The sequence below is a fragment of the Oncorhynchus mykiss genome, chromosome 1 (genome assembly GCF_013265735.2).
Source record: "Oncorhynchus mykiss isolate Arlee chromosome 1, USDA_OmykA_1.1, whole genome shotgun sequence".
Taxonomy (NCBI): Eukaryota; Metazoa; Chordata; class Actinopteri; order Salmoniformes; family Salmonidae; genus Oncorhynchus; species Oncorhynchus mykiss.
The window spans coordinates 92,352,673-92,364,326 of record NC_048565.1 but is presented as its reverse complement, the minus strand read 5'-3'; the positions used below and the strand labels follow the sequence as shown (position 1 = coordinate 92,364,326).

At 41.8% G+C, this 11,654-nt stretch overlaps 1 long non-coding RNA gene across 1 annotated transcript; it reads right to left on the bottom strand.

Annotated features, from left to right (window-relative positions):
- Positions 1–1,465: 1,465 nt before the first annotated feature.
- On the bottom strand, positions 1,466–4,329 carry LOC118964553. Its single transcript, XR_005051632.1, has 3 exons — positions 4,135–4,329; positions 3,131–3,238; positions 1,466–1,553 (listed from the first exon to the last, which is right to left on the bottom strand). It is a non-coding gene; the product is annotated as an uncharacterized LOC118964553 (long non-coding RNA).
- Between the last annotated feature and the right edge of the window lie 7,325 nt (positions 4,330–11,654).

Sequence of the window (11,654 nt, the reverse complement as noted above, 5' to 3'; positions counted from 1 at the left end):
CAGTACTATACAATACACTGTGGAAATCACTGTTATAGGGGAATATACAGTATTACACAATACACTGTAGAAATCACTGTTATAGGGGAATATACAGTACTACACAATACACTGTAGAAATCACTGTTATAGGGGAATATACAGTACTATACAATACACTGTAGAAATCACTGTTATAGGAGAATATACAGTACTACACAATACACTGTAGAAATCACTGTTATAGGGGAATATACAGTACTATACAATACACTGTAGAAATCACTGTTATAGGGGAATATACAGTACTACACAATACATTGTAGAAATCACTGATCTGAATGTAATTGTCTTTATATGTCAAATGTCTATATTATCTAATTCACATGGGCAAATACTAGACTTTAATTGAAGCTGAGAGCTCCAGTGTGTCATTATGAAGATGTTTCAGGGCAGCGGAGGTCTCAGAGACACCACACATATTGTTATTCATTTCCTGGTTGTAGTGTCCTGTCTGTACATATTGTTATTCATTTCCTGGTTGTAGTTTACTGTCTGTACATATTGTTATTCATTTCCTGGTTGTAGTTTACTGTCTGTACATATTGTTAGTCATTTCCTGTTTGTAGTGTCCTGTCTGCACATATTGTTAGTCATTTCCTGGTTGTAGTGTCCTGTCTGTACATATTGTTAGTCATTTCCTGGTTGTAGTTTACTTTCTGTACATATTGTTATTAATTTCCTGTTTGTAGTTTACTGTCTGTACATATTGTTATTAATGTCCTGGTTGTAGTGTCCTGTCTGTACACATTGTTCTTCATTTCCTGGTTGTAGTTTACTGTCTGTACATATTGTTATTAATGTCCTGGTTGTAGTGTCCTGTCTGTACACATTGTTATTCATTTCCTCGTTGTAGTTTACTGTCTGTACATATTGTTATTAATGTCCTGGTTGTAGTGTCCTGTCTGCACATATTGTTAGTCATTTCCTGGTTGTAGTGTCCTGTCTGTACTTATTGTTGATCATTTCCTGGTTGTAGTTTACTGTCTGTACATATTGTTAGTCATTTCCTGGTTGTAGTGTCCTGTCTGTACTTATTGTTGATCATTTCCTGGTTGTAGTGTCCTGTCTGTACATATTGTTAAAATTGTAATGTCAATGTTTGCAACACATAAAACAATATATGTAGACTTTATTTTCCAAAGAGGGGAACACCTCTATAGTTTGGTTATGTAAAATAAAATAAATTACCCCTCTCTCAGTTTACTACAAATGAATCCTTAGAGAACCCCCCCCCCCCCCCCCCCCCCCCCCATGTTCCCCACTCATTACTTTCAAGCAAAGAGGTGTAGCTACAATTAGTACACGCCTTTCATTACAATATGGATATTCCCTACTTGTCCTTGGGACACCAACACATCTTACAATCCACAGAAACACCCCCTACCAACCCCCCTTACCTCCCCCACCGTCTCCCCCCAGCCTACCGGCAACCCCCTGCCGTGCCTTCCACGGCGTTTCGTGTCGACGCGGTGCCGGAGCTCAAGGTGCTTGTCCTGGTAAATTGAAGAGCGCTGGAAAGCAAAGGAGAGAGATAATATTACATTTCATCGTGTCAAAAAGGTGTTTCTTACTGTGTTAATGGAGCCCAATACGTTTTGGCTGTGAGGCTGAACGCGAGCTCCTCTAACCAGATGATGATAAAGGCCTCTGAAGATTAAAGCCAGCCCATGCTGTTCTAATATGATGTCATTGTGTAGATTATAGAATGGAAAATGTTCACCATTCATTACTCTATCATTAAATACTTCTCAGTGGACACATCATATGAAACACAGTTTTTTTTTTTTTTTTACATTTTATTGAAACTTTATTTAACTTAGACAAGTCAGTTACGAACAAATTATTATTTACAATGACGGTCTACCCCGGCCAAAACACGGACGGCGCTGGGCCAATTGTGCCCCGCCCTATGTTGACTACCAATCACGGGCCGGATGTGATGCAGCCTGTGATACAATGACAATGATAACACTATTCGTCTATTTCTAACAAATTAATTTGTATGTCAAGTTATTTTATTTTTTTGTCTGGAATTTTAAAAATGTTTTTTTTGTGGTGTAGTAGTTCTATATTGAGCTGCCGGGAGGCAGTGGAGCAGCACCAGTGTGTCTGTAGACGACACAGGAAATGGGTGTTGAACAGAGCAACAGGATTCACGCAGAGCTTCTCACACTTCCTGCTCTATCTCCTATCCGAGGGAGGGAGGGAGGGAGGGAGGGAGGGAGGGAGGGAGGGAGGGAGGGAGGGAGGGAGGGAGGGAGGGAGGGAGGGAGGGAAGGAAGGAAGGAAGGAAGGAGGGAGGGAGGGAGGACAGTGAGAGAAGGAGGGAAGGAGAGCAAGAGAGGGAAGGAAGGCAGGAAAGCGAGAGAGGGAGGGAGGGAGTGAAGGAGAACGAGAGAGGAAAGGAGTGAAGGAGAGATAGAGAGGAAGGCAGGGAATGGGAGAAAGGGAGTCTGAGAAAGAAAGAGAGGAAGGCAGGGAATGGGAGAAGGGGAGTCTGAGAAAGAAAGAGAGGAAGGCAGGGAATGGGAGAAGGGGAGTCTGAGAAAGAAAGAGAGAGAGAGAGAGAGAGAGAAACAGAATATCTGCATAGCGGAGGTATAACTGACAGCCGGGGTCAGACCCTCTCTGTTTAATGACACTGACACATTCTGACTAGTTTAAACATCTACACTTTCAACAATCATCAACTCACCGGTTCCACTCTTCATACCAAACCCGCCTAAACCTGACACATAATTACACACGTACTGACGGCATTGCCAGGGGCCGATAATTAAACACTGCCCCGGGAGGATTGGTATTGCTGGTCTACAGCTGGGATGTTGTCGAGAGGTGGAGAGAAAATGCAGCGTTTAACCAGATCCTCTTTAAAGAAGTTGGACCAGAGGTGCTGCTGTTGCGTTAATGGCGTAAGTCTCCGCACACCAATCACCATGTGTGTGTAGTGTGTCTACAACGGTACCCTATTCCCTATCTGGTGCACTACTTTTTTTTACCCCGGGGCACATAGGTACTAGGGTGCTTTTTTGGGGGGGGAAGCAAGCCAATGTCTCTCACCCAACAAGTGATACACAAACAGTGTTACCTGGGGGTTAAACAGCTCCGTCAGGCCCGAGTCTGGTTCTGTCTGTCCATTCATCTATTATCGTCCATTACAGCAACACTCGCACGTTTGATTTGGCAACGTGTCACCCTGCAAAAAAGGCAATTTCGGACACCTTTACGATTCAACCAACACAGATCTGAAAAGGCACAAAGACGACGAATAGGACACATATGCTCAGCATATAACTAGATTTATCTCTCCTGAGGGGAAATAATAACCTCAATATATCTAGATTTATCTCTCCTGAGGAGAAACAATACCTCAATATATCTAGATTTATTTCTCCTGAGGGGGAACAATACCTCAATATATCTAGATTTATCTCTCCTGAGGAGAAACAATACCTCAATATATCTAGATTTATCTCTCCTGTCCTGAGGAGAAACAATACCTCAATATATCTAGATGTATCTCTCCTGAGGAGAAACAATACCTCAACATATCTAGATTTATCTCTCCTGAGGAGAAACAATACCACAATATAACTAGATTTATCTCTCCTGAGGAGAAGCAATACCTCAATATATCTAGATTTATCTATCCTGTCCTGAGGAGAAACAATACCTCAATATATCTAGATTTATCTATCCTGTCCTGAGGAGAAACAATACCTCAATATATCTAGATGTATCTCTCCTGAGGAGAAACAATACCACAATATAACTAGATTTATCTCTCCTGAGGAGAAGCAATACCTCAATATATCTAGATTTATCTATCCTATCCTGAGGAGAAACAATACCTCAATATATCCAGTTTTATCTCTCCTGTCCTGAGGTGGAAGACATCACACTCATTGTTTTTCAGAGCCAACATTATTATTGTGACAAAGCAAGACTATTTTGGGCCCATTTTTGTTTTCATTTTAACGCATTTATAATAGAAACCAGTCACGTCATACTCTGGTGTACAGGAACCTGCTCTCACTGTGGACACATGTATTTTCAACATTAAAAACAAGCCATTTAAAAACAATACACGACCTGAACTTTGTACTTTCCACAGAACTCAACAGGCCCTGATATTTCCTTATACGAAGTTGTGAAGCCCACTGAGTCGAGGGAAGGTTTGCGATCCAGACAGATCTGAAGGAGCCAACTCCATGGTGGAACAGGAACAGGAACAGGAACAGGTACAGGGACAGGAACAGAAACGGGAACAGAAACGGGAACAGGAACAGGAACAGGAACAGGAACAGGTACAGGAACAGGAACAGAAACGGGAACGGGAACAGGAACAGCCACCCGTCCTGACTCCTCACCGTAGGTTATGTCCTTTTCATCTCCATGAACCTCTGCTCCCTGCCATGAAAACAAATCACACTTCTCTATTCAAGAGGCCAGTGAATAATGTCCCATTAACCAATCTGGACAGGTTCACACACTACCATCCTCAGACTGGGCAAGAGAGAAACACTGTGTCTTCCCTTCATCTCTATTCCGTTCACCCTGAATATTTTGATTTTGTTATTTCACCTTTATTTAACCAGGTAGGCTAGTTGAGAACACCTGTATTTAACCAGTTAGGCTAGTTGAGAACAAGTTCTCATTTGCAACTGCGACCTGGCCAAGATAAAGCATAGCAGTGTGAACAGACAACACAGAGTTACACATGGAGGTAAACAATAAACAAGTCAATAACACAGTAGAAAGAAAAAAAAAGTCTATATACATTGTGTGCAAAAGGCATGAGGAGGTAGGCGAATAATTACAATTTAGCAGATTAACACTGGAGTGATAAATGATCAGATGGTCATGTGCAGGTAGAGATACTGGTGTATCTGACCCCCAACAGGTGTCAGTGCAGACAGACAGACTCAAAACCCCAAAACAGGAAGTATCCAGGGTGACCTACATCTTCAAAACATTTACATTTTAGACACAACTGTAACTTATATATTTTACAATGTAAAAATAAAAAGAGAGAGAAAAAAAAAAGTTGAAATCTTACAGGAAGAAAGAAAACAACATGGTGGTCATTTATTGCTCAAGAATTTTCTAGAAAGGTTAGCTCTACATTACGGCCAGATGCAAATCTGTACTTTCCAGGTAGTCCCGTGTAGCCCACTAGGGGGAAGCCACAGAACTCGGCTGTAATTCAAGTCTCACGTTTCACACACAAATAACATGGGTCATGACACGAATTGTGGTTCATATTAACCATATTCCCATAAGGCCCTTTTCTATAATGACTTTTTTTTTTGATATCGCATCGTAAAGACGAAGGTAATTGAACGAAGATTTTCACAGCATCTAGATCTGAGAGTAGTGAAAATTGGCGAGTATTGTTCTGAAATTGTTGATAAATAAACGTGACTAGAAAGCCGAAAGCTCAGATCCAAAGCGATCTACTGATTACGTTACAAGGAGTAGCTATAGGAACCCTCCTGGACCACGGTCCCTTATCCCTGAAGCTATACTTTTGGGAGATGGTATCATCACAAATTATAGTGCCGATCACAGTCCTGCAAAAAAAAAAAAAAACAGTTTTGTTCCTAATCATTGACCGAATTAGTCTTGCATGTTCTTGACCAAAGTCAGATGTCATCGTCATCTAATTGTTCCAAATGACACAGGCCAAATACATGACCAAAGTGTTGTGGAAATGTCCTCAGGCCAGAAACATGCTGAGGTAAATGATGGTAAAGGAAACCTGTCTGTGTCTCTAAACGTGGCTTGGCAGCGAGGTTGCTGCCTCATTAAGGGTTCTCAGCAAGGGCCACGCAAGGCCTTTCACTTCGAGGTTGCTGCCTCATTTCCTGCTGACGGCTCTTTAGGGCCAACTGCTGATGGCTTCTGGAGCCCCGGCTCCGAGAGGACAGGTGTCCGCCGTTGTGAAACCTCTAGCACAGCTGGTAGCATCTGGCACACAGCACTCCATTCACAGGCCTGGCAAAAGACCTGGCGTCCAACCTGGCGTTCCCGGGTCTGCAGAGAAGGTATGTCAAGGGCAGCCGTGGTACAAGCTTACTCACAGGGCAACCCGGGCCCCCTTGGGAGAGCCTACAACGGAGGGTAGAGGGTCATTTAGTTTCCACACCCACGCTAGGCCTGGCCTCCACGGGAATGGCAACAATGAGCCTCATCAATGCCAAATGTTGTAATTACTGCTGCTGTGTATATGTGAGTGTGTGTGTGTGTGAGTGTGTGAGTGTGTGTGTGTGTGAGTGTGTGTGTGTGTGTGTGTGTGTGTGTGTGTGTGAGTGTGTGAGTGTGTGAGTATGTGTGTGTGGCGAGAGAGACAACCGATTCATTAAAATCTGGGCAACAACAGACATATCCTGTGAAGCAAAAAAAAAATAAGAAAGGACAACAGTAGTCATATCCCATGTAGCAGAAACAGGGCAACAGCAGTCATATCCCATGTAGCAGAAACAGGGCAACAGCAGTCATATCCCATGTAGCAGAAACAGGGCAACAGCAGTCATATCCCGTGTAGCAGAAACAGGGCAACAGCAGTCATATCCCATGTAGCAGAAACAGGGCAACAGCAGTCATATCCCATGTAGCAGAAACAGGGCAACACCAGTCATATCCCTTGTAGCAGAAACAGGGCAACAGCAGTCATATCCCATGTAGCAGAAACAGGGCAACAGCAGTCATATCCCATGTAGCAGAAACAGGACAACAGCAGTCATATCCCATGTAGCAGAAACAGGGCAACAGCAGTCATATCCCATGTAGCAGAAACAGGGCAACAGCAGTCATATCCCATGTAGCAGAAACAGGGCAACAGCAGTCATATCCCATGTAGCAGAAACAGGGCAACAGCAGTCATATCCCATGTAGCAGAAACAGGGAAAGAAAGAACATATATATATATATATATATATATATTGTCCACTTCATTCTGTGTATGTCTGCCCCATGTGGGTACAGTCCCCAGTGGAACATGTTTTCTATGATCACAGAGCAGTCCTGATACACTCCAGGTTTCCCTGTAAATACCTGCGAGTCTAGATGCTGCAGCAACAAAACCCCACTATTTAAGACGTCTGACCTAGAAAGCCTGAGAAAACCACATGGAATACAGGAAGCAGGGAAAAAAGGCAGATTTAGTATGGCTAAAGGTCTTGTGGGATGTTGCGGTGTTTCTCCAAGAGCAGCCTCATAGGAACCATGGCCTAAATCCCTGGGTGGTGTAATCGTGATGGAAGCTAGGGCTGTAGTATGATGGAAGCTAGGGCTGTAGTATGATGGAAGCTAGGGCTGTAGTATGCTCTAATAATTTAATGATAACCTAGTGGTCTATAGTCTGTTCTCTAGTCATTAACTTACTGATAACCTACTGGTCTATAGTCTGTTCTGTAGTCATTAACTTAATGATAACCTAGACTTAATGATAACCTATGGATCTATAGACTTAATGACAACCTACTGGTCTCTAGTCTGTTCTCTAGTCATTAACTTAATGATAACCTAGTGGTCTATAGTCTGTTCTCTAGTCATTAACTTAATGATAACCTACTGGTCTATAGTCTGTTCTGTAGTCATTAACTTAATGATAACATACTGGTCTATATATAGTCTGTTCTCTATTCATTAACTTAATGATAACCTAGTGATCTATAGACTTAATGATAACCTAGACTTAATGATAACCTATGGATCTATAGACTTATTAATGACAACCTACTGGTCTATTGTCTTTTCTCTACTCATTAACTTGATAATGATAACCTAGTGTTTTCTATAGACTTTTCTCTATTCATTACCTTCATTAATGATAAGCTAGCGTTCTTGTCAATGCTGTCCTGTATATTTAGGGATAACTATGCAAAGGGGATATAGACATACCTCGTATTTATATGTGATGCGTTGTTCTTCTTCTGTAGTCGAACAATCTAATAAACGGTATTAGATAAACATTCACAATGTGAATCTATTGGATTTGCTGCAGGGGAAATGGACGAACCACTATGTATGTGTCATCTCATGTTATACGGGTGGACGACTCAATTGGTAATAAATATGGATCAAGAGGCCCTTTTTACATTGGAAATAATAAAAACAGATATCGCAGTGATATAAGCGACCACTTTGCGATGTTACGGTGAAATTGCTCGGGCACGTTGTGCAGAATACAAAATCTAATTTCTGTGAGCAACCCTCTTCTATCCGCTGTCGTCTCCGCAGATCATTTTTATTCATAGCGGGTAGGACGTATAGCCTAGAACAACGCCAGTGATCTATTTACCGCGAAGCATCCCAGGCCTTTACAGGCAGTTTTGGACAGCTGTGATAGACACATGCTGTATCTGAAATATCTTCAAGCACTCAGCCGATCTAATACATTGATTAAACTTTGCCTGTACCAATCATTTTCCCTGTATCTTCCCTGTCTGTCGGGCACCACCTGAAGGATCGCTGCCTACTTACGTGGAACCACAACGGAGAAGGAAATGGTTTAATTGAAGTATCTGACGTTTTTGAGAACTGTCAAGACTCTTTCAGCCAGAATGATATATGATCTTATAAGGACACGCTTCCCCTTCAAGCTGTGAATTATATTACCCAGCGGTCTGAGAACCCTATTTTAATGGTGCTGTGATGGCAGTATTACGCCCCAATCAGCAGAACAGCAGGACCAGGAAAAAAACAGCCCCTATGACGATTGTAAAATGCCTTGTTTATTTGTTGATGTTCCCAACATTTGAAATGGGATTTGCTTCGGTCACGCAGTCAGATCTGTGACTGGCAGTAGACTCTACTGTGGGTCAGAGCTTCTGGATCCTTCCACCAGTCTCACAAACGATCCAGACTGATCCATACATAATATTCACTTTATACGATTAACATAGGCGATAAAGGGCAACCCTGATTAACACCACTATATAATATTATGAAATATATTATAGGATTAACACTCTATATTATATTATTAGATATATTATAGGATTAACACTCTATATAATATTATTAGATATATTATAGGATTAACACTATATAATATTTTTAGATATGTTATAGGATTAACACCTCTATATAATATTATTAAATATGTTATAAGATTAACACTCTATATAATAGTATTAGATATGTTATAGGATTAACACCTCTATCTATATAATATCATTATATTATTATCATCAACCCCAAACATAAACGTAGAGTAAATCACTATACTAGAAAAATTGTTGGTACCTTTAGGATCAATACATTTTTTAGGTAATCAAATATTTACTCCTCTATAAACCGACCAATGAGTTGACCAGTCATAACGTTGTTTCCTCAGAGAGCAGGCGCTGACTGTTATAGAAAGACCTACCGTTCGCTATGTAAAATAACACTGGTAGAGTTCTCTATGAGAGAGATGGACAGTACTGTACGCTATGTAAAATAACACTGGTAGAGTTCTCTATGAGAGAGATGGACAGTACTGTACGCTATGTAAAATAACACTGGTAGAGTTCTCTACGAGAGAGACGGACAGTACTGTACGCTATGTAAAATAACACTGGTAGAGTTCTCTACGAGAGAGATGGACAGTACTGTACGCTATGTAAAATAACACTGGTAGAGTTCTCTATGAGAGAGATGGATGGTACTGTATGCTATGTAAAATAACACTGGTAGAGTTCTCTACGAGAGAGATGGACAGTACTCTACGCTATGTAAAATAACACTGGTAGAATTCTCTACGAGAGAGACGGACAGTACTGTACACTATCTAAAATAACACTGGTAGAGTTCTCTACGAGAGAGATGGATGGTACTCTACGCTATGTAAAATAACACTGGTAGAGTTCTCTACGAGAGAGATGGACAGTACTGTACGCTATGTAAAATAACACTGGTAGAGTTCTCTACGAGAGAGATGGACAGTACTGTATGCTATGTAAAATAACACTGGTAGAGTTCTCTACGAGAGAGACGGACAGTACTGTACACTATCTAAAATAACACTGGTAGAGTTCTATACGAGAGAGATGGATGGTACTCTACGCTATGTAAAATAACACTGGTAGAGTTCTCTACGAGAGAGATGGACAGTACTGACGCTATGTAAAATAACACTGGTAGAGTTCTCTACGAGAGAGATGGATGGTACTCTACGCTATGTAAAATAACACTGGTAGAGTTCTCTACGAGAGAGATGGACAGTACTGTACGCTATGTAAAATAACACTGGTAGAGTTCTCTACGAGAGAGATGGACAGTACTGTACGCTATGTAAAATAACACTGGTAGAGTTCTCTATGAGAGAGATGGACAGTACTGTACGCTATGTAAAATAACACTGGTAGAGTTCTCTATGAGAGAGATGGACAGTACTGTACGCTATGTAAAATAACACTGGTAGAGTTCTCTACGAGAGAGATGGACAGTACTGTACGCTATGTAAAATAACACTGGTAGAGTTCACTATGAGAGAGATGGACAGTACTGTACGCTATGTAAAATAACACTGGTAGAGTTCTCTACGAGAGAGATGGACGGTACTGTACGCTATGTAAAATAACACTGGTAGAGTTCTCTATGAGAGAGATGGACGGTACTGTACGCTATGTAAAATAACACTGGTAGAGTTCTCTACGAGAGAGATGGACAGTACTCTACGCTATGTAAAATAACACTGGTAGAGTTCTCTATGAGAGAGATGGACGGTACTGTACGCTATGTAAAATAACACTGGTAGAGTTCTCTACGAGAGAGATGGACAGTACCGTACGCTATACTTACAGGGGTTGTCTATAACAGAGACAGACTGTACAGTTTGCAATATAATACTGATAGGTTTGTCTGGTAGAGACCTGCGGTAGGTTAGCTACTATGAAACTGATAGGTTTGTCTGGGAGAGGTAGAGACCTACGATAGGTTAGCTACTATAATACTGGTAGGTTTGTCTGGTAGAGTTTCAGACCTACGGTAGGTTAGCTGCTATAACACTGATAGGTTTGTCTGGTAGAGGTAGAGACCTAAGGTAGGTTAGCTACTATAAAACTGATAGGTTTGTCTGGGAGAGGTAGAGACCTACGGTAGTTTAGCTACTATAATACTGATTGGTTTGTCTGGTAGAGACCTACAGTAGGTTAGCTACTATAATACTGATAGGTTTGTCTGTTCTACTCTGGTCCTGGTCTACGCTGGTCCTGTTCTACTCTGGTCCTGGTCTACTCTGGTCCTGGTCTACTCTGATCCTGTTCTACTCTGGTCCTGGCCTACTCTGGTCCTGGTCCTGGTCTACTCTGGTCCTGGTCTACTCTGGTCCTGGTCTACTCTGGTCCTGGTCTACTCTGGTCCTGTTCTACTCTGGTCCTGTTCTGCTCTGGTCCAGGTCTACTCTGGTCCTGGTCTACTCTTGGTCCTGTTCTACTCTGGTCCTGGTCTACTCTGGTCTACTCTGGTCCTGGTCTACTCTGGTCCTGGTCTACTCTGGACCTGGTCTACTCTGGTCCTGTTCTACTCTGGTCCTGGTCTACTCTGGTCTACTCTGGTCCTGGTATCCTCTGGTCTACTCTGGTCCTGGTCTACTCTGGTCCTGGTCTACTCTAGTCCTGTTC